Source organism: Canis aureus, chromosome 2 (genome assembly GCF_053574225.1).
Source record: "Canis aureus isolate CA01 chromosome 2, VMU_Caureus_v.1.0, whole genome shotgun sequence".
NCBI classification, from domain to species: Eukaryota; Metazoa; Chordata; class Mammalia; order Carnivora; family Canidae; genus Canis; species Canis aureus.
Window position 1 is genome coordinate 32,346,416 of NC_135612.1, and position 24,994 is coordinate 32,371,409.

A 24,994-nucleotide genomic window follows, 5' to 3' on the forward strand; every position below is an offset into this window, starting at 1 on the left:
TGTGGGAGCTGTCAAATATAGCCATCAATTGATAACCAAAGTTAAGACATTCTTAGATAATAATCCACTTATACCTGGTGACTTGAATGTAGCGCTTCCTACAATGACAAGTTTTCTAAGCACGACATCTCCAAAGAAACAAGAGCTTTAAATGATACACTGGACCAGATGGATTTAACAGACATTTACAGAACTTTCCATCCAAACACAATTGAATCCACATTCTTCTCAAGTGCACATGGAACTTTCTCCAGATTAGACAACATACTGGGTCACAAATCAGGTCTTAAAAGACACCCAAAGATTGGGATCGTCCCCTGCATATTTTCAGACCATAATGCTTTGAAATAAGAACTAAATCACAAGAAGAAGTTTAAAAGGATTTCAAACACATGGAGGTTATGGAACATCCTGCTAAAAGATGAAAGGGTCAAGTAGGAAATTAGAGAAGAATTACAAAGTTTCATGGACACTAAGGAGAGTGAATATACAACGGTTCAAAATCTTTGGGATACAGCACAAGCAGTCCTGAGGGAGAAATACATCGCTTTATGAGTATTCATCCAAATACTGGAAAGGACTCAAATACAAAAGCGAACCTTGCACCTAAAGGAGCTGGAGAAAAAACAGCAAATAGATCCTACACACAGCAGAAGAAGAGAGTTAATAAAGATTCGAGCAGAACTCAATGAAATAGAGACCAGAAGAAATGTGGAACAGATGAACAAAGCCAGGAGTTGGTTCTTTGAAAGAATTAATAACATAGATAAATCATTAGCCAGTCTTATAAAAAAGAAGACACAGTAGATTCAAATTAATAAAATCATAAATGAGAGAGATCACTACCACCAACAAGGAAATACAAACTATTTTAAAAACATATTATGAACAGCTAAAGACCAATAAATTAGGCAATCTAGAAGAAATTGACGCATTTCTAGAAAGCCACAAACTATCAAAACTGGAACTGGAAGAAATACAAAACCTGAACAGGCCAATAACGAGGGAAGAAATTGAAGCAGTCATCAAAAACCTCCAAAGACACAAAAGTACAGGGCCAGATGGCTTCCCTGGGGAATTCTATCAAACGTTTAAAGAAGAACCCATTCCTATTCTACTAAAGCTGTTCGGAAAGATAGAAAGAGATGGAGTAATTTCAAACCCGTTCTATGAGGCCAACATCACCTTAATTCCAAAACCAGACAAAGACCTCACCAAAAAGGAGAATTATAGGCCAATATCCCTGATGAACATGCATGCAAAAATTCTCCACAAGATATTAGCCAATAGGATACTAAAATACATTAAGAAGATTATTCACCATGACCAAGTAGGATTTATCCCTAGGATGCAAGGCTGGTTCAACACTCGTAAAATAATCAATGTCATTCATCACATAAGCAAGAGAAAAACAAGAAAAATATGATCCTCTCAATAGATACAGAGAAAGCATTTGACAAAATGCAGCATCCTTTCCTGATCAAAACTCTTCAGAGTGTAGGGATAGAGGGAACATTCCTCAACATCTTAAAAGCCATCTACGAAAAGCCCATAGCAAATATCATTCTCAATGGGGAAACACTGGATGCCTTTCCCCTGAGATCAGGAACAAGACAGGGATGTCCACTCTCATCACAGCCATTCAACATCGTACCAGAAGTCCTAGCCTCAGCAGTCAGACAACTAAAATAAATAAATGTATTCAAATTGGCAAAGAAGAAATCAAACTCTCTCTCTTTGTCAATGACATGATACTCTACATAGAAAACCCAAAAGACTCCACCCCAAGATTGCTAGAACTCATACAGCAATTTGGCCGCAAGGCAGGATATAAAATCAAAGCCCAGAAGTCACTGGCATTTCTATACACTAACAATGAGACTGAGGAAAGAGAAATTAAGGAGTTAATCCATTTACCATTGCATCCAAAAGCATAAGATACCTAGGAATGAAATTAATCAACAAGGTAAAGGATCTATACCCTAAAAACTACAGAAGACTTCTGAAGGAAATTGAGGAAGACACAAAGAGATGGAAAAATATTTCATGCTCATGGATTGGAAGAATTCATTTTGTGAACATATCAATGATACCCAGGGCAATTTACACATTTAATGCAATCCCAATCAAAATACGATGGACTTTCTTCAGAGACTTGGAACAAATTATTTTAAGATTTTTTGTTGGATCAGAAAAGACTCTGAATAGCCAGGGGAATTTTAAAAAAGAAAACCATAGCACGGGGCATCACAATGCCAGATTTCAGGTTGTACTACAAAGCTATGGTCATCAAGACAGTGTGGTATTGGCACAAAAACAGACACACAGATCAATGGAAATGAATAGATAATCCAGAAGTAGACCCTCAACTTTATGGTCAATGAATATTCAACAAAAGAGGGAAGACTATTCACTGGAAAAAAGATAGTCTCTTCAATAAGTGATGCTGGGGAAACTGGAAATCCAGATGCAGAAGTGTGAAAGTAGACCACTCTCCTGTACCATAGACAAAGATAACTGAAAATGGATGAAAGATCTTAAGTGAGACAAGATTCCATCAAAGTCCTAAAGGAGAACACAGGCATCACCCTTTTTCAACCTGGCCACAGTAATGTCTTGCAAGATTCATCCATGAAAGCAAGAGAAAACAAAGCAAAATGAACTATTGTGTCTTCATCAAGATAAGAAGCCTTTGCACAACAAAAGATTCCGTCAACAAAACTCAAAGACAACCTACAGAATGGGAGAAGTATTTCCAAATGACATATCAGATAAAGGGCTATTATCCAAGATCTATAAAGAACTTATTCAACTCAACAGCAAAGAAAGAAACAATCCAAACAGGAAATGGGCAAAAGACATGAACAGAAATCTAACAGAAGAAGACATAGACATGGCCAACAAGCACATGCACATGAGGAAATGCTCAGCATCACTTGCCATCAGGGAAATACAAATCAAAACCACAATGAGATACCACCTCACACAAATGAGAATGGGGAAAATTAGCAAAGCAGGAAACCACAAATGTTGGAGAGGATGTGGAGAAAGGGGAACAATCCTACACTGCTGGTGGAATGTGAACTGGTGCAGCCACTGTGGATAACTGTGTGGAGGTACCTCAAAGAGTTAAAAATAGATCTGCCCTACTACCCAGCAATTGCACTGCTGGGGTTTTACCCCAAAGATACAGATGGAATGAAACGCTGAGACACCTACACACCGATGTTTGTAGCAGCAAAGTCCACAACAGCCAAACTGTGGAAGGAGCCTCGGTGTCCATAGAAAGATGAATGGATAAAGAAGATGTGGTTTATGTATACAATAGAATATTACTCATCCATTAGAAACAACAAATACCCACCATTTGCTTCAACATGGATTGGACTGTAGGGTATTATGCTTTGGGAAATAAGTCCATCTGAGACAGGCAATCATTATATGGTCTCATTCATTTGGGGAGTATAAAAAAATAGTGAACGGGAATAAAGGGAAAAGGAGAGAAAATGAGTGAAAAGATATGTTTAGGATGACAGAATCTGAGAGACTCCTAACTCTGGGAAAGGAACAATGGGTAGTGGGAAGGGAGGTCCTTGGGGGGTTGGGGTGACTGGATGATGGGCACTGAGGGGGGTACGTGAAGGGATGAGACCTGGGTGATATGCTAGATGTTGGCAAATTGAACTCTTCTCATTTAGGACCCTGAATATATCCTTCCAGCCCTTTCTGGTCTTCCAGAGCTCTGTGGAGAGATCTGCTGTTAACCTAATACTTCTCCCCATAAATGTTAGGGATCACTTGTTTCTTAGTGCTTTGAGGATCTTCTCTTTATTTTTGGAATTTGCAAGTTTCACCATGAAATGTCAGGGTGTTGAACGGTTTTTATTGATTTTTTGTGTGTGGGGATCTCTCTATCTCGAGGATGTGCATGCCTGTTTCCTTCCCCAAGTTAGGGAAGTTCTCGGCTAAGATTTGTTCAAATACACTTTATGGTCCTCTGTTCCTTTCGGCAGCCTCTGGAACCCCCTTTCAACGTAGATGTTTCCTTCTGAGGCTGTCATTTATTTCCCTTAACCTTTCTCAATGGTCTTTTTATTTCTCTTTTTTTCCTCAGCATCCTTCCTTGCCATCAACATGTCTTCTATGTCACTCATCATTCTTCTACCTCATTAACCTCATCGTTAGGACCTCCAATGTGGATTGCATCTCATTTAATTGATTTTAATTTTGGCTTGATTAGATCTAAATTTTGCAGTCATGACATCTCTTGAATCCTTCATTCTTTTTTCTTGAGCCATCAGTAGCTTTATAATTGTGCTTCTGTATTGGCGTCCTGATATCGAATTGTCACCCAAATCCTGTAACTCTGTGGGAGAGAGGACTGTTAGTGATTGTTTCTTTTGTGGTGAGTTCTTCCTTCTAGTCATTTTGCTCAGTGCAGAGTGGCTAAAAACAAGTTGTATTGGAAAAAGGATGGAAATAAAAAAACAAGGGGGAAAACAAAAAACAAAAACAAACAAACCAACAAAAACAAGAAAATTTTCAAAATTTAAAAAAACATAACCGGAGGGGTCTCCTCTGATTCTACATACTGTAAGTCCCTCAACTTCCCCTGGAGCTTTCCAGCGCTGCTTGGTCAAGAATTTGCTCTTCCCCTTTCCTTCCAGCTGGTCTTGGGAGGGAGGTTCCTGCTCTGCAGATAGTCAGGTGTGAGCACCAGGGGAGCTGCCCCGCCCCCTGCCAGGGGCACAGCTCCCTGGGAGCTGTTTATCCTGTGAGGCCCACGTTCCCTGGCCACCCCACTCCGACCCAGGCACAAGGTGACATAGGGAGGAACAACAACACTGGCGGCGGCCAGCTCTCCAGCCCGAAAGTCAGCTCCCACATTAAGTCCTGCGGATCCCAGTCCGCTGGAGCCTGGCAGCACCGGGTGTTGGCGGCACTGACCTGCACAGCTCGGGTGTGCCCGGTGGCAGGAGCGTCCTCACTGTCCTGTGTCCTCCCGGCTCCCGATTGCCCAAGGGGATCGCCAGATCCTGGGCTTTGTCACCCGGGGCCCTGGGCTCCGGGGCCTGCGCCGCTGGAATCACTCTCCCAGGGCCGCGCATTCCCCTCCTCGCCGAGCCGCTGCCAGAGCCACCACCTGAGCTGCTCCCGGGATCCGATGGGTGCGCGCTCCAGACCTTTTCAGAGCTCGGCCCATGGTGTGTGGCCCGCTCTCCCCACTTCCTCTGTTAGTGACCCCGGGAACCTGGGGGCTCCACTTCCCCTCGTGGGATCCTGCCTGAGTTCCCTGTGAGCGCCTTTCCAACCGGGAAGATTGGTAAACTTCCTGATTCTCCCGATCTGGGCTTTCCTGTCCTGGAGTGTCTCCTGCCCGGCCTTAGCCCGGCTCTTCGTGGGGGTTCTCCCTTCCCACGCTGGAATCTTGTTCTTTATTTTTTCGTCTTCCTACCCTGATTGAAGGGCAAACTCTTATCACTGTAACCTTCCAGCTGTTCTCTCTTTAAATCCCAGGCCGGGTTTTCAGGATGATTTGAGTTACCTAAGTAAGTTGTTGGGGATAGGGGATTTCGGAATCCTACTCTTCCCACATCATGCCGACAGCCTTGGCTCTCATTATCTTGATGTCGTATTTTCCCATTCTATTTACACAAATATGTTATTTTATCTTAAGTTACTTGTTAAAAATTTGAATTCAATTTGCCAGCATATCATAAACCATTAGTTTCAGATGTAGCGATCCATAAATTATCATTTGTGTGTAACACCCAGTGCTCCTCACACCATGTGCCCTCCTTGATGCCCCTTACCCAGGTCCTGATCCCCCACCCACCTCCCCTCTAGCGACCCTTAGTTTATTTCACAGAGTTAAGAGTCTGTCATAGTTTTTCTCTTTCTCTCTCTGATGACTTCCCATTCAGTTTTCCCTCCCTTCCCTTATGATTCTATGCAATGTTTCTTATATTTCACATATGAATGAAACCGTATGATAATTGTCTTTCACTGACTGACTTATTTCACTTTCTGACTAATACCCTCCAGATCCATCCATGGTGATAGAAGTGGTAAAGATTCGTCCTTTCTAAAGGCTGAGTAATATCCCATTGTAACTATAGCCCACATCTTCTTTATCCATTCATCTGGCGATGGATATGTGGGCTCGTTCCACATTTGACCATTGTGCACATTGCTGCTGTGAACATTGGGGTGCAGGTGCCCCTTCTTTTCACTACCTCTGTATCTTTGTGGTAAATACCTAGTAGCACATTTGCTAGGTCATAGGGTAACTCTGTTTTTAAGTTCTTGAGGAACCTGCACCCTTTTCCAGAGTGGCCGCTCCACTTTGCATTCTCACCAACAGTGCAAGACAGTACCCCTTTCTCCACAATCTGGCCAAAGTTTGTTGTTTTTCTATCTTGCTTATTTTAGCCATTCTGCCAGATGTGAGGTGGTATCTCATTGTGGGTTTTGTTTTGTTTTGTTTTGTAATTTCCTGATAATGAGTGATGTGGAGCATTTTTTTCATGTGTCTGTTGGCCACGTGTTGTCTTCTTTGGAGAAATGTCTGTTCCTCTCTTCTGCCCATTTCTTCACTGGATTACTTGTTTTGGGTGTTGAGTTCCATAAGTGTTTTATAAATCTTGGATACTAGCCTTTTATCTCCTATGTCATTTGCAAATGCCTTCTCCCATTTTGTAGGTTGCTTCCTAGATTTGTGGACTGTTTCCTTTGCTTTTTATCTTGATGAAGTCCCAATAGTTCAGTTTTTCTTTTGTTTCCCTTGCCTTTACAGACATGTCTTGCATAAGTTGCTATGGCCAAGGTCAAAGAGGTTGTTGCCTGTGTTTTCCTCTAGGATTGTGATGGATTTCTATTTCACCTTTAGGTCTTTCATCCATTTTGAGTTTATCTTTGTGTGTGGTGTAAAAGAATGGTCCAGTTGCATTCTTCTGCATGTGGCTGTCCAATTTGTTGAAGAGACTCTCCTTTTTCCAGCAGATATTCTTTTCTGCTTTGTCGAAGATTACTTGACCATAGAGTTGAGGGTCCATTTCTGGGTTCTCTATTCCGTTCCTTGATCAATGTGTCTGTTTTTGTGCCAGTACGATAACATTTTGATGATGACAGCATTGTCTATGACATGCAGAAAAAAACCTTAGGCAAAATACAGCCTGAAGTCCAGACATTGTGATATAACCAGCTTTTGATTTCTTTTTCCACATTCCTATGGCGAATTGGGGTCTTTTCTGGTTCCATGCAAAACTTAGAAATATTTTTTTCTGATCTGTGAAAAATGTCAATGGTATTTTGATAGGGACTACTTCGAAAATGTACATTGCCCTGGGTTGCATGGACATTTTCACAATATTGATACTTCAAATCCATGAATATGGAATGTTAATGAATCTCTTTGCTCTTCCACAATTTCTTTTATAGGTGTTCTCTAGTTTTTAGTTACAGATCCTTTACCTCTTTCATTATGTTTATTACTAGGTATTTTATGGTTTCTGGTGCAATTGTAAATAGGATCAGCCCTTAATTTCTCTTTCTTCTGTATCATTTTTGCGTCTAGAAATAAAGCAGATTTCTGTACATTGATTTTTTTTTATCCTGCCACATTGCTGAAATACAATATGAGTCCTAGCAGAGTTGCAAACTCTCGTGTTTTCCAAATAAAATATCATGTCATCTGAGGAAAGTGAGATGTTGACTTCTTCCTTGCCAGTTTGAATGCCCTTATAATTGTTTGCATTTATTTGGAGTTGGTTGTGATCCACCAATTTCATTTATGATTTTATTTGTTTGGATTCCTTATCTTTTCTTTGATAAATCCTTTGAGAGCTTTCTCAATCTCATGAATTCTTCCTAAGTAGAGGCCAGCTTGCCCTAGTGCTGAGATATGCTGTTAGTCTAGGGGTCCAATGGCACATGGTGAGACTGCTATCCAGGGGCCTGCTTGGCCTAGCCATGTCTGGGATGTGTAACCGCAAGTCCAAAATCACAAGGTGAGCCCACTTACCAGTGGCCTAAGTGAGTACAGCTGAGCTGTGATGTTGGTCTCCAGGTCCAAGCAACATGCTGATCCCACTGTGCAGGTGCCTCGTTTTCCCAATGATGAGCTGGGATGCGGGGCTCATGATTTGGAGGCACTCTGCAAACCCAGTGTTCCCTGGACACCCTTGCCTTCTTCTGGGCTCAGCTGGAGACTGGTGGTATGAGGGTTCCTGGTCCCTTCAGTGTTTGGGTGACCCACATGCCCTGGGACACCTGGGTTCAGCGGGTTCCCAATCTGAGGGCTCCTGGTAGGTGCTCTGTTCTGGGGACTGCATTTCTCCATGTCCTGCTGTGTTTGAGGATTTGTCGTTTGCGGGCTCCTGGTCAGCCAGGGATCTGGATGATCCGTTTGTCCACTACTGAGCTGGGGCAGGCAGCTAGTGGTCTGAGGGCCCGTGTTCCAACGACCCGACCGTGTCCAGTGCTGTGGTGACTCCTTGTCCCAGGACTTACTTGCTTCATAATACACCCTCTCTCCGGGGGCCTGGAGGCACTTCAGACATGGTACACATGGAAGTGGACTGGAAGATTCGGGCACTCATGAGCCCTGTGCTGATCTGGGTTGGAGAGCTCAAGGGAAGCAGTTAGTGCCCTGGGCTCCTCAGGACATAGACTCACAGCTTTCCTGTGCTGATCCCGGTGTTGTCCCCAGAGGTGTGGGAGAGGCTTTTCTCATCTGCCTGAGTATCCATGGTACCGATTCCCAGTGTCCCACTCCCACAGGCCACATGGGAATATGTCTGTGAGCAGCCACAACAAACTCACAGTGGGAAAAGGGAACAGGAGTTGCCTGTTGTGGGTTCGAGGACTCTCAGGACCACAGAGGGGGATGAAGGGAGCTGCAAACATGCAGCTGGAGCCCAAAGTTTTGACTAGAGTCCTGGGGCAGGTGATGGGACAGGGGACTTGCCATGGGCAGGGGCAGAAAACAGGGAAGTGAACTAGAGGGAGAGTAGGGAGATCTGTGGATGAAGTGTCATCTCTGTTGTCACGGGGGCCTGCGTGATTGCCATGCATTTATATCAGCCCAGGTGCATCAGAGTACCCTTCTGTGATGTCACCACCATGCCGCGGTCAATCAGGCAGGTTGTCAGTGTGTCCTGATTCAAGTGACCAATCACCATGCAGCTTAGGTGGCCAATGTCAGACGGCTTTCTCAGGGACTCTCCTGATATCGTTGCCTAGAAACCATGTTTAAACGGAAAACAGAGGAGGTGGAGGCAAGATGGTGGAAGAGTAGGGTCCCCAAGTCACGTCTACCTACCAATTACCTACATAACTTTTATATCATCTTGCAATCCTAGGAATTTGGCCTGAGATTTATTTTTTTTAATTTTTTTTAAGATTTATTTATTTATGATAGACAGAGAGAGAGAGAGAGAGAGAGGCAGAGTGCAGGCTCCATGCCGGGAGCCTGACTCGGGACTCAATCCCAGGACTGCAGGATCACGCCCTGGGCCAAAGGCAGGTGCTAAACCGCTGAGCCATCCAGGGATCCCTGGCCTGAGATTTAAAGAGAGAACATCTGTAAAGCTACAGAGAGAAAAGAATTCAAGCTTCTATGAAATACAACTTCTTTTTGGCCACTCTGCACTGAGCAAAATGACTAGTAAGAAAAACTATCCTCAAAACAAAGAATCAGAAACAGCCCTCTCTCCCAAAGACTTACAAAATTTGTATTACAACTCAGTGTTAGAAAGCTGATTCACAAGCATAATTATAAAGCTACTGGTGGATCTAGAAAAAACCCTAAAGGATTAAAGACACTCTTAGACTGCAGAATTTAGATCTAATCAGGCCAAAATTAAAAATCAATTAAATGAGATGCAACCCAAACTAGAGGTCAGAATGATGAGAGTTAACATGGTAGAACGACTGAGTGACATAGAAGACAAGTTGATGCCAAGGAGGGAAACTGAGGAAACAAAGAGAAAAATGACTAAAAGATCATGAGGATAGGCTAATGGAAATAAATGACAGCCTCAGAAGGAAAATCTATGTTTACCTGGGTCCTGAGGGTGCCGAAGGGACAGAGGCCCAGAATATGTATTTGAACAACTTATAGCTGAAAACCTTCCTAATCTGGGAAAAGAAACAGGCATTCAGATCCAGGAAAAAGAGAGATCCCCCCCCTAAAATCAATAAAAACCGTTCAACACCTCAACATTTAATAGTTAAGCTTGCAGATTCCAAAGATACAGAGAAGATCCTTAAAGCACCAAGAGACAAGAAATCCCTGACTTTCATGGGGAAGAGTATTAGGATAACAGCAGACCTCTCCACAGAGACCTGGCAGGCCAGAAAGGGCTGGCAGGATAAATTCAGGGTCCTAAATGAGAAAAACATGCCACTAAGAACACTTTATCCAGCAAGGCTCTCATTCAAAATGGAAGGAGAGATAAAGAGCTTCCAAGATAGGCATGAATTGAAAGAATATGTGACCTCCAAACCAGCTCTGCAAGAAATTTTAAGGGGGACTCTTAAAATTCCCCTTTAAGAAGAAGTCCAGTGGAATAATCCACAAAAACAGGACTGAATAGATATCACGATGACACTAAACTCATATCTCTCCATAGTAACTCTAAACGTAAACAGGCTTAATGACCCCATCAAAAGGCGCAGGGTTTCAGACTGGATAAAAAAGCAGGACCCATCTATTTGCTGTCTACAAGAGACTCATTTTACACAGAAGGACACCTACAGCCTAAAAATAAGAGGTTGGAGAACCATTTACCATTCAAATGGTCCTCAAAAGAAAGCAGGGGTAGCCATCCTTATATCAGATAAACTAAAATTTACCCTGAAGACTGTAGTGAGAGATGAAGAGGGAACCATATCATACTTAAAGGATTTATCCAACAAGAGGACTTAACAATCCTCAACATATATGTCCCTAATGGGGGAGCTGCCAAATATATCAATCAATTAATAATCAAAGTGAAAAAAAATAATCAAAGTGAAGAAATACTTAGATAATAATACACTTATACTTGGTGACTTCAATCTAGTGCTTTCTATACTCGATAGGTCTTCTAAACACAACATCTCTAAAGAAACGGGAGATTTAAAAGATACACTGGACCAAATGTATTTCACAGATATCTACAGAACTTTACGTCCAAACTCAACTGAATTCTTCTCAAGTGCACATGGAACTTTCTCCAGAATAGACCACATATTGGGTCACAAATCGGGTCTGAACCGATACCAAAAGATTGGGATCGTCCCCTGCATATTCTCAGACGATAATGCCTTGAAATTAGAACTAAATCACAACAAGAATTTTGGAAGGACCTCAAACACGTGGAGGTTAAGGACCATCCTGCTAAAAGATAAAAGGGTCAACCAGGAAATTAAGGAAGAATTAAAAAGATTCATGGAAACTAATGAGAATGAAGATACAACCGTTCAAAATCTTTGGGATAAAAAAAAAATCTTTGGGATGCAGCAAAACCAGTCCTAAGGGGGAAATACATCGCAATACTAGCATCCATTCAAAAACTGGAAAGAACCCAAATACAAAAGCTAACCTTACAAATAAAGGAGCTAGAGAAAAAACAGCAGATGGACCCTACGCCCAGCAGAAGAAGAGAGTTAATAAAGATTCGAGCAGAACTCAACGAAATCGAGACCAGAAGAACTTTGGAACAGATCAATGATACCAGGAGTTCGTTCTTTGAAAGAATTAATAAGATAGATAAGCCATTAGCCAGCCTTATTAAAAAGAAGACAGAGAAGACTCAAATTAATAAAATCATGAATGAGAAAGGAGAGATCACTACCAACAACAAGGAAATACAAACGATTTTAAAAATGTATTATGAACAGCTATACACAAATAAATTAGGCAATCTAGAAGAAATGGATGTATTCCTGGAAAGCCACAAACTACCAAAACTGGAACAGGAAGAAATAGAAAACCTGAACAGGCCAATAACCAGGGAGGAAATTGAAGGAGTCATCAAAAACCTCCCAAGACACAAGAGTCCAGGGCCAGAAGGCTTCCCAGGGGAATTCTATCAAACGTTTAAAGAAGAAACCATACCTATTCTACTAAGCTGTTTGGAAAGATAGAGAGAGATGGAGTACTTCCAAATTCATTCTATGAGGACAGCATCACCTTAATTCCTAAACCAGACAAAGACCCCACCAAAAAGGAGAATTACACACCAAATCCCTAATGAACATGGATGCAAAAATTCTCAACAAGATACTAGCCAGTAGGATCCAACAATACCTTAAGAAAATTATTCACCATGACCAAGTAGGATTTATTCCCGGGGCACAAGGCTGGTTCAACACTCGTAAAACAATCAATGTGATTCATCATATGAGCAAGAGAAAAACCAAGAACCGTATGATCCTCTCATTAGATGCAGAGAAAGCATTTGACAAAATACAGCATCTATTCCTGATCAAAACTCTTCAGAGTGTAGGGATAGAGGGAACATTCCTCGACATCTTAAAAGCCATCTACGAAAAGCCCACAGCAAATATCATTCTCAATGGGGAAGCACTGGAAGCCTTTCCCCTAAGATCAGGAACAAGACAGGGATGTCCACTCTCACCACTGCTGTTCAACATAGTACTGGAAGTCCTAGCCTCAGCAATCAGACAACAAAAAGACATTAAAGGCATTCAAATTGGCAAAGAAGAAGTCAAACTCTCCCTCTTCGCCGATGACATGATACTCTACATAGAAAACCCAAAAGTCTCCACCCCAAGATTGCTAGAACTCATACAGCAATTCGGTAACGTGGCAGGATACAAAATCAATGCCCAGAAGTCAGTGGCATTTCTATACACTAACAATGAGACTGAAGAAAGAGAAATTAAGGAGTCAATCCCATTTACAATTGCACCCAAAAGCATAAGATACCTAGGAATAAACCTAAACAAAGAGGTAAAGGATCTATACCCTCAAAACTATAGAACACTTCTGAAAGAAATTGAGGAAGACACAAAGAGATGGAAAAATATTCCATGATCATGGATTGGCAGAATTAATATTGTCAATGTTACCCAGGGCAATATACACGTTTAATGCAATCCCTATCAAAATACCATGGACTTTCTTCAGAGAGTTAGAACAAATTATTTTAAGATTTGTGTGGAATCAGAAAAGACCCCGAATAGCCAGGGGAATTTTAAGAAAGAAAACCTTATCTGGGGACATCACAATGCCAGATTCCTGGTTGTACTACAAAGCTGTGGTCATCAAGACAGTGTGGTACAAAAACAGGCACATAGATCAATGGAACAGAATAGAGAACCCAGAAGTAGATCCTGAACTTTATGGTCAACTAATACTCGATAAAGGACGAAAGACTATCCACTGGAAGACAGTCTCTTCAATAAATGGTGCTGGGAAAATTGGACATCCACATGCAGAAGAATGAAACTAGACCACTCTCTTGCACCATACACAAAGATAAACTCAAAATTGATGAAAGATCTAAATGTGAGACAAGAGTCCATCAAAATCCAAGAGGAGAACACAGGCAACACCCTTTTTGAACTCAGCCACAGTAACTTCTTGCAAGATACATCCACGAAGGCAAAAGAAACAAAAGCAAAAATGAACTATTGGGACTTCATCAAGATAAGAAGCTTTTGCACAGCAAGGGATACAGTCAACAAAACTAAAAGACAACCTACATAATGGGAGAACATATTTGCAAATGACCTATTAGATAAAGGGCTAGTTTCCAAGATCTATAAAGAACTCATTAAACTCAACACCAAAGAAACAAACAATCCAATCATGAAATGGGCAAAAGACATGAACAGAAATCTCACAGAGGAAGACATAGACATGGCCAACATGCACATGAGAAAATGCTCTGCATCACTTGCCATCAGGGAAATACAATCAAAACCACAGATACCACCGCACATGAGTGAGAATGGGGAAAATCAACAAGGCAGGAAACCACAAATGTTGGAGAGGATGCGGAGAAAAGGGAACCCTCTTACACTGTTGGTGGGAATGTGAACTGGTGCAGCCACTCTGGAAAACTGTGTGGAGGTTCCTCAAACAGTTAAAAATATACCTGCCCTACGACCCAGCAATTGCACTGTTGGGGATTTACCCCAAAGATACAAATGCAATGAAACGCCGGGACACCTGCACCCCGATGTTTCTAGCAGCAATGGCCACGATAGCCAAACTGTGGAAGGAGCCTCGGTGTCCAACGAAAGATGAATGGATAAAGAAGATGTGGTTTATGTATACAATGGAATATTACTCGGCTATTAGAAATGACAAATACCCACCATTTGCTTCAACGTGGATGGAACTGGAGGGTATTATGCTGAGTGAAGTAAGTCAGTCGGAGAAGGACAAACATTATATGTTCTCATTCATTTGGGGAATATAAATAATAGTGAAAGGGAAAATAAGGGAAGGGAGAAGAAATGTGTGGGAAATCAGAAAGGGAGACAGAACGTAAAGACTGCTAACTCTGGGAAACGAACTAGGGGTGGTAGAAGGGGAGGAGGGCGGGGGGTGGGAGTGAATGGGTGACGGGCACTGGGTGTTATTCTGTATGTTAGTAAGTTGAACACCAATAAAAAAAAAAAGGATGCAGAGAAAAGGGAAACCTCTTACACTGTTGGTGGGAATGTGAACTGGTGCAGCCACTCTGGAAAACTGTGTGGAGGTTCCTCAAAGAGTTAAAAATAGACCTGCCCTACGACCCAGCAATTGCACTGTTGGGGATTTGCCCCAAACATACAGATGCAATGAAACACTGGGACACCTGCACCCCGATGTTTCTAGCAGCAATGTCCACAATAGCCAAACTGTGGAAGGAGCCTCGGTGTCCATCGAAAGATGAATGGATAAAGAAGATGTGGTTTATGTATATAATGGAATATTACTCAGCCATGAGAAACGACAAATACCCACCATTTGCTTCAGCGTGGATGGAACCTGAGGAAATTATGCTGAGTGAAGTAAGTCAATTGGAGAAGGACAAACATTATATGTTCTCATTCATTTGGGGAATATAAATAATAGTGAAAAGAAATATAAGGGAAGGGAGAAGAAATGTGTGGGAAATCTCAGAAAGGGAGACAGAACATAAAGACTCCTAACTCTGGGAAACGAACTAGGGGTAGTGGAAGGGGAGGAGGGCGGGGGGTGGGGGTGAATGGGTGACGGGCACTGAGGGGGGCACTTGACGGGATGAGCACTGGGTGTTATTCTGTATGTTGGTAAATTGAACACCGGTAAAAAATAAATTTATTATAAAAAAAAGAAAGAAACAACAAATACCCACCATTTGCTTCGAAGTGAATGGAACTGGAGGGTATTATCTGAGTGAAGTAAGTCAATCAGGTAAGGACAAACATATGGTCTCAATAATTTGGGGAATATAAAAAGTAGTGAAAGGGAATAAAGGGGAAAGGAGAGAAAATGAGTGGGAAATATCAGAGAGGAGACAGAACATGAGAGACCCCTAACTCTGGGAAACGAACAAGGGGTGTTTGAAAGGGAGGTCAGCGGTAGGGGGGGGGATGACTGGTTTGATGGGCATTGAGGGGGGGCACTTGATGGGATGAGCACTGGATGTTATGCTATATGTTCGCAAATTGAACTCCAATTAAAAAATGAAATTAAATAAAAAACCCAAACCCTACCCTTAGTACTATCTCTATATCTACCCATAAACCTATTTGTATAACTATTTTTACATTTAACTGTACCCCTACCTATAACCCAGTGGTGTACCACTACCACTACCACTACCCCAGTGCCTATTCCTATCCCTATGTCTAAATTTATGCCTACCACTATATCATCCATAACCATACCCCTAACCTTACCTCACAATTAACCGTATCCTTACCCCTATGCTTAACCCTACCCCTACCCCTAACCCTACAATATCACCTACCCTACTCCTACACCTATCCCTACACCTATCCCTACTCCTACAACCCATTGCCCAGGCCTAACCCTTCATCTACTCTTAACTCTTCTTTTACCCCAACACTTACCGCTAACCCTACCCATAATGGTAATGCTACCCCTACCCCTTAACTGACTCCTAAACATACCCATACACATCCCTCTGCAACTAACCCTACACCTACCCTTACCCCTACACCTAACCCTATGCCTACCCTTAATCCTATCCCTACCCATATGCATACTTCTACCCCTATCTCTACCACTAGTCCTACCCCTAACACTACTCCTACCTTATCCCTGAACCTAATCCTACCCCCAACCCCAAACTCTATCTCTGCCTTTCCTGATAAACCTATCCCTAAACCTACCCCAACCACTACCCGTACTCCAACCCTTACTCCTACCACAGGTCCTAACGCAAAAGCTACCACTAACCCTACCCCTAATCCTAAACCACATTTACACCTACCCCTGCCCCTACACATACCCCTAAGCATACCCCTAAATCTAATCCTAACCCTGCACCTACCCCTAGCCCAATCCTTCCTCCAACCTGTTTGACTATTCCAACCCCTTCCACTAAATCTATTCTACCCATACACCTAAACTTGCCCCTACAGCTACCCTACTCTTACCCATACTCCTACTCCAAGACTATCCCTACCTCTAACCCTGTTACTACCATGCCCCTAACCTTACCTCTACACCCTGCAAACCCTGACCCCTACCCATAACCCTACCCCATTCCCTACCCCACCCATAAACCTATCCCTAAACATGCCCCTAACCCTATCCATACCTATAACCCATACCCCTACTCCATATACCCCTACTCCTACATCTACAAGGAACCATAGTCCTACCCTTAATCTATCACTCTGATATCCCCACTGTTAACCCTGGCTCTACAGCTTCCATTAATCCTACCCTACCCCCTACCCTACCCCTATTCCTATCTATACCCATACCCCTACTTCTAATTCTACCCCTACATTTTAACCTACCCAAACCCCTACCCCTACCCTACCACTAACTCTACTCCTGTGCTAATCCTAACAGTATCCCTAATCCTAACTCTACCCTGACACATAAAACATCTAACCCAACTTCTACACATATCCGTAACCCTATCCAAACTCCTACCCCAACCCATACTGCTACTCCATCCCTACTCCTAACCATACACCTATCACTAAACATTCTTCCCCCACACTTTACCCCTTCCACTATTCCTAGCTTTATTCTTGCCCTTAAAATGACTCCTATCCTTACCAGTACCCCTACATATAAGCCTAACCATAAAACAACCCTTAACCAACCCTAATATTACTCCTACCCCTACCCTACACCTACACCTACCTCTGACCTTACTGCCACCCTTATCTCTAAGCCTATCCCTATCCCTACCCGCTACCCCACATATGACCCATACCTCAACAGCTACCTGTAACCCTACCTCTACTCCAAACAATAGCCCTACACCTATCCTTGAGCCTACCACGAACACTACATCCCCAACACCTAACACTAACCTACACCTATCCCTATCCTTACTCTTACCCTTAACCCAAGAAATAATACTACTCTTAGCCCACCTTAAACCTACTGTAACCCTACCCCTACCCAAACCACTACAGCTACCCATATCATTACCTATACCCATATTCCTACCACTACCCCTAACCCTAACCTTACCCCTTACCTAACTCTACATCGATCCCTATCTGATCCTTACACTTATGTCTACCCCTCTGCATCTCTAACCCTAATAACCACTACTTCTACTCTTACAATATCTCTACCACTACCACTACCACTACCACTACACCTACCACCTAAGCCTACCCCTATACCTGTCCTAACCCTACCTCTAACCCTACTCTAAGCCCTAACCCTACCATTACCCTTAAAACTATCCCTACACATAACCCTAGGCCTATACGTATGGCTACTCCTACCCATACACCTTCAGCTAACCCAATCACTAACATCTCCTTTATCTCTAACCCTAACCATATACCTACAATTTCCCCTACCTCTAAACATACACAGCCCTTTCCTTACCCCTAACCCTACCCTAAACCTACCTCTACACAAGCACCTACCTGTAACACTAACCCTACCTCTAACCTTAAACCTACCCCTAACCTATCCCTATGTCTACACTTACCCATACCCTAACCCTGCTGCTTTCCATACCCATAGCTCTAACCCATAGCTCTAACTCTACAAATACTTCTACCCGTAACCCTACACTGCCCCTTCCCCTGTACCTAAAACTAGCCATACCCCTATCCGTAAAACTACACCTACACCTAAACCAAATCCTACCCCTACCACTAACCATACATCTATCCCTACCCCTACACATATCCCTACCACTACTCTAACCCCAAAACCTAACCCTAATCCTACTCCTAACTCAACCCCTATCCCTACCCCTACCCCTAATGATATTCCGAACCCTACCCCTAACTCTATATCTAACTGTACCCTTAGACCTATACCTACGCCTAACCCTCCTCCTACCCTTACCCCACCAATATGATTAAACCCACCCCTACACCCAACATTATGCCTACCACTACAACTACTCCTACCTGTACCTCTAAACCCTCCCCCAACACCTACTACTACACTAACCCCTACCCCTAAACATACTTATGCACTTACCCCTACCCTAAAGCTTATCCAGCTCCTACCCTTGCGGTTACACTTACAGCTACACTATACCTTACTCCTACCCTTCTACTCCTACCTCTAACCCAACTACTAGCCCTAATCTAACCCTAATCCTACCCCAACCATACCCATAACCCTAACCCATAACTCTAACTCTACCCGTACTTATATTCATACCCTTACTCCCACATCTACCCCTAATCCTAGCCCTAACCATATTCCTTTTTTTTTTTTAATTTTTATTTATTTATGATAGTCACACAGAGAGAGAGAGAGAGAGAGAGAGAGAGGCAGAGACATAGGCAGAGGGAGAAGCAGGCTCCATGCACCGGGAGCCCGACGTGGGATTCGATCCCGGGTCTCCAGGATCGCGCCCTGGGCCAAAGGCAGGCGCCAAACCGCTGCGCCACCCAGGGATCCCCCTAACCATATTCCTAAACCTATCCCTACCACTACCCTTATAGCTAACCCTAAACCTACTCCCACCCCTACCTTTAACCTTAACCCTACCCCTACTCTTCAACTTACTCCTATGGCTAACCCTAACAGTACCCCTAACTACTCCTGCACCTACCCATAAAATTTACCTGCCCCTACATTTAAACATAATCCTATGACTTACCCTAACAGTACCCCTAAGTACTCCTACCCCTACACCCATCCCTACTCCTACCCTTATGTATCACTAACCCTACTCTTACCTAACAGTATCCCTACCTTTACTTTTACCCTTAACCCTCCTACTACCCCTACCCCTAACAGTACTCCTAAGTATAAGACTAACCTTACCAGTACCCTCACCATAACCTACTCCAATGGCTACCTCTAACCTTACCTCATCACCTACCCCTAATGCTACCCCTAATGCCCATACCCTTAAATCTACTCATAACCCAACCACTACCTGTAGCTCTACCCCTACTCCTAACCCTACTCCAACCCCTAGCCCTACACCTACCCATAACCCTTCCCCTAATCCTTCACCCTCAAACTCCTAACCTAACCTACAACTATTGCTATCCCTATGCCTACCCATACACTAAGCAATAATCCTATCCCTACACCACCGTAAATTCACTCCTACACCTACCCATAGCATTGCACCTAAACTATCCCTACCCCTATCCATACCCTTAAACCTACCTTAACCCTACACCTACCTCTACTTGATCCTTACACCTACATCTACCCCTCCATAACCATAACCCTAACCTACCACTACCCCTACTCTTTCCAATCCCTACCCCTACCACTACACCTATACCTACCCGATGGAACTCATAACCCTACCCCTCTCCTTATAACTAAAACTAACATAGATCCTACCCCTACCCCTACTCCTAACCCTAACCCTACCCGTATCCTTAAACCTAACCCTACACATAACCTGATGCCTACCACTATCCCTATTGCTACCAGTATCCCTACACCTAACCCTATCCTTATCCTTTCCCCATCCTTAACCTCAACACTATTCCTACAACTACCCCTACCCCTAACCATACACTGTCCTTTCCATACCACTAACCTTACCCATAACCCTGTCCCTACACCTTCTACTACATCCTAATCCACCATCTATCCCTACCCTTGCCCATCCCCCTACTCCTAACACTACACCTATACATTCCCCTAACCCTGCTCATCACCATACCACAACCTCTATTTCTACCCTGAACCCTACACATATCTATACTTCTACCCTTAACCATACCCCTAACCCACCAGTAACCTTAGCCCTACACTTAACCCTTTCCCTACCTCTAACATACCCATTGTCCTAGCCCTAACCCCTGCCACTACCCCAACCCTAGATCTATCCTTAACAATACCTCTATCCATAGCCCTACCTGTGCCCCTACTCCTACACCTACCCCTAACCCTATGCCTATCCCTATGCCTACCCCTATCAATAACCCTATACTGCTAATCCTAATCCTACAACAACCCTATCATCCCCCCTATCCCTAGTACTATACCTACCCCTATTCCTACCCCAACCTTACCCCTGTACCTACCCTACCTCTAACCCTAACCCTACCACCTCCCACACCCCTAGCTTTAACTCTACAACTATTTCTACCCATAACCCTACACTTCCCCTTCCCCTACCCATAAACCTGGACATACCCCTACCCCTAAAACTACCCCTACATCTTAATCTACACCTACTCTTACCACCACCACCACCACCACTACCATACCCATAACTGTACACCTAAACATAACCCTTTGACTACTCTTACCCCAGCAACTACCCCCAACCCTACTCCTAACCTTACCCCTAAACTTAACCCTATACCTACCCCTAATGGTACTCCAAACCCTACCCCTAACTCTATACCTAACTTATCCCTAGCTCTACAACTACCCCTAACCTTATCCCCATGTCTACCCTTACCCATAACCCTAACCCTACTACTTCCCATACCCATCACTCTAACTCTATAACTACTTTTACCCATAACCCTACACTATCCCTTCCGCTACACCTATGTAGTCATGCCCCTATGGCTAAAACTACCCCTACACCTAATCCTAATCCCACCCCTACCACTATATATATGTTTACCCCTACCCCTATTTGTATCCCTATGACTACCCTTACCCTAACACCTACACCTAACCCTACTCCTACACCAACCCATAAACCTAACCTTATCCCTACCTCTAACGTACTCCAAATACTACCCCTAAATTTATACCTAACTATACCCCTACCCCTACCCCTACCCTTAACTCTACTCCTACCCTTACCCCTACTAATACCCTTACCATTAAAACTACCCCTACATAGTGGAAGGGGAGGTGGGCAGGGGGGATGGGGTGACTGGGTGATGGTCACTGAGGGGGGCACTTGATGGGATGAGCACTGGGTGTTATACTATATGTTGGCAAATTGAACTCCAATAAAAAAATATTCAAACAAAAAAAACCCCTATAAATAACCTTATGACTACCCCTACAAATACTCCTACCTGTATCCCTAAACATACCCATCCCTCCCCCATCCCACACACTAACCTCATTCCAACCGCCAAGCATAAACCTTCACAAACCCCTCCCTAACCCTAACCCTACCCATAACACTACCCATAAAACTTCCCTACCACTACCCTGCCACCTACCCCTACCCCTACTCCTACCCCAATCCCTAACACTACCCACATCCCTTTCCCCACCCCACCCATACACTAAGTGCTATCCCTACCCCTAAGCTTACCCCTACCACTACTTCATTCCTTAACCCTATCCCTACCCTACGTGTAACCCTACCACTACAATTAAAGCTAACCCTAAACTACAACTACCCTTATCCCAAATCCTATCCTTACCCTTACTCCTACTTCTACACCTAACCCCATCCCTATCCTTAACCTTAACCCTACTCCTACTCCTACCATATCACCTAACTCCACAATTACACTTACCCTTAATCCCATTCTTACTCCTATCACTAGCCCTACCTCAACCCTACCCCTACTCCTACATCTACTCCTAAACCTACCCCTACCTATACACCTGACCCAACACCTACACTTAGCCTTACCCCTAGTCCTAAATGTACTCCCACCAATAACCTAATCCTATACCTACCCTAACCTACCCCTAACCCTACTCCAAACCGTAACTCTAACACTAACACTAATCATATCCCTACTCCAAAACCTCTCCTACCCCTACTCACCCCTACTCCTACCTCTACCCTTAATACTACTCTTAAAACATCCCTACCTGTAACAGTAGCTGAAGGACTAATCAATCATCTACCTTGGCTCCTGACCCTACCTGTTAACCTGTAGGAGTAGGTACTCCTACAGCTAACCCTTCCCCTACACCTCCCACAAACCTACACATGCACCTACCCTTATCCCTACAACTACCACTACCCCTACTCCTATCCCTACACACACTACCTACTCCTACCCTAAAACTACACCTAGCCCTACCCCAAAGCTTACTCCTATCCACACCCCTAAAGCTATCCCTACCCCTTCCTCTATATGTTCACCTAACCCTAACACTGCCCCTATACATACAGCTACCCATAAACCTAAACCTATTCCTAACCCTACCTTTACACCTAACTCAACTCTCCCCCAACACTTACGACTACCCTGAATCCTATCCCTAAACGTACATCTACCCCTACACTTAAAGCTAATCCTACTCCTACCCCTACCCTTACCCTTACTGCTAAACTATTTCTTAAAGATTTTATTCATTTATTCTGAGGGAGAGAGAGAGAGAGGCAGAGAAAGAGGCAGAGGAAGAGGCAGAGGAAGAAACAGGCTCCATGCAGGGAGCATGATGTGGGACTCAATCCCAGGACTCTAGGATCATGCCCTGGCCTGAAGGCAGGCACTAAACTGCTGAGCCACCCAGGTATCCCCTGCTATATTATTTATTACCCCATCCTTACCTCTACTCCTACCTCAAACTAAACTGCTAGCTTTACCACTAACCCTAACCCTCTCCCAACCCTACTCATACCAGTACACCTACTGCTCCCCCTACCCCTGATTCTAAACTTACACCTACCCCAACCCTACACCTACCTCTATACCTGCTCCTAACACCACCCTTACCACACACTTACCCCTCCCCCTAACCCTGTAGGAGTAGATCTTCCTATAGCTAACTCTTCCCGTACACCTCCCACAAACCAACGCATACAACTATCCCTAACCCTACAACTACCAATACCCCTACCCCTACCCCGTACACACACCCTACTCCTCCCTTAGCACTACACATAGCCCTACCCTAACCTTACTCCTACCATTATGGTTTAACTTACCCCTACCCATACCCCTTTCCCCTACCCGTACACCTAACACTTACCCTAACCCAAGCCCTGACCCTACACCTTCAGCTCTGCATAACCCTAAACCTACTCCTAACCCTACATCTAGACCTAACTCAACTCTCCCGCAACACCTAAAACTACCCCAAACCCTATCCCTATGTTTAGGGATCCTCCATCCCTATCCCAACCCCTAAAGCTAATCCTACCCCTACCCTTATACTTACTGCTACACTATTCCTTTCTGCTACACTTACCTCTACTCCTTACTCAAGCCCAACAGCTAGTTGTACCCTTAACCCCAACCCTAACCCAAAGTACCCCAACCCTATCCATAACCCTAACCCTACCCATACATGTACAACTACTGCTCCTTCACCCTTACCCCTAAACCTACTCCTACCCCTAACCCTAAACCTACCTCTACACACTCCTTAATCTACCCTTACCCCATCCCTACCCCTACCACTAACCTTACCCCTTCCCCTACACTCACTCCTACCCCTATACCTACTCCTACTCCTACCACTACACCTACCCCTAGCAATACTCCTACACATACCCCATTTCTTCCACTACATGACCCTTATGACTTATCGACTCTTGCCCCTACAGTCACACTCCTTCCTAACAACTTGCCCTACCCCTACCCCTAACACTACATTTTCCCATACCTTAACCCTACCCATACTATCCCAACCCATACCCCCACCCTACCCCTTCCCCTAACCCTACCTGTAACTCTACCCTGCCCCCAAAACCTACATCTATCCCTGCCCCTACCCATACCTGTACTCCTACCCTGACCCCTACACCTACCACTAACTCTATGTATATCCCTACCCCATCACTACTCCTACTCCTACCCTTAGCCCTACCTCTACACCTACTCCCCAATACCTACATCTACACCTACCACTTCTACTACACCTATCAATACCCCAACTCTTACCCCAAAACCTACCCCTAACCCCTGCCCCAATCCATAAACTCACTCCTACACCTGGACCTACCCCTAAACCCAACCCTACAGCTTCCCCTAACCATACTACTAATCCTACCCCCTAACCCTATGCTTGCCCTACCCTGACACCTAACACTACCCCTACACCTAAACCTAACCCTAACTTTATCCTTATGGCTGATCCAATCTCCACACCTAACCCTCACACTTCCCCTTCCCTTAACCCAACCACTACACCTACCGCTATCTCTACATCTACCCATAAACCTACTCTTACCCTACAACTACCTCTACACCTAACTGTACCCCTACCTCGAACCCTACCCATACCACTACCACTTCCACTACCCCAGGACCTATCCGTACCCTTACATCTAAACTTACTCCCACCTCTATTTCTACACCATCTGTAACCCTACACCTAACCTTATCTGTACAATTATCCCTATCCCTACCAATACCCCTATGCTTAACCCTACCTCTAAACCTATCACTAAACCCATCTGTAACCCTAAATGTAACACTACCCCTAATCACAACTTTAAACCTACTCCTGGCAATACTC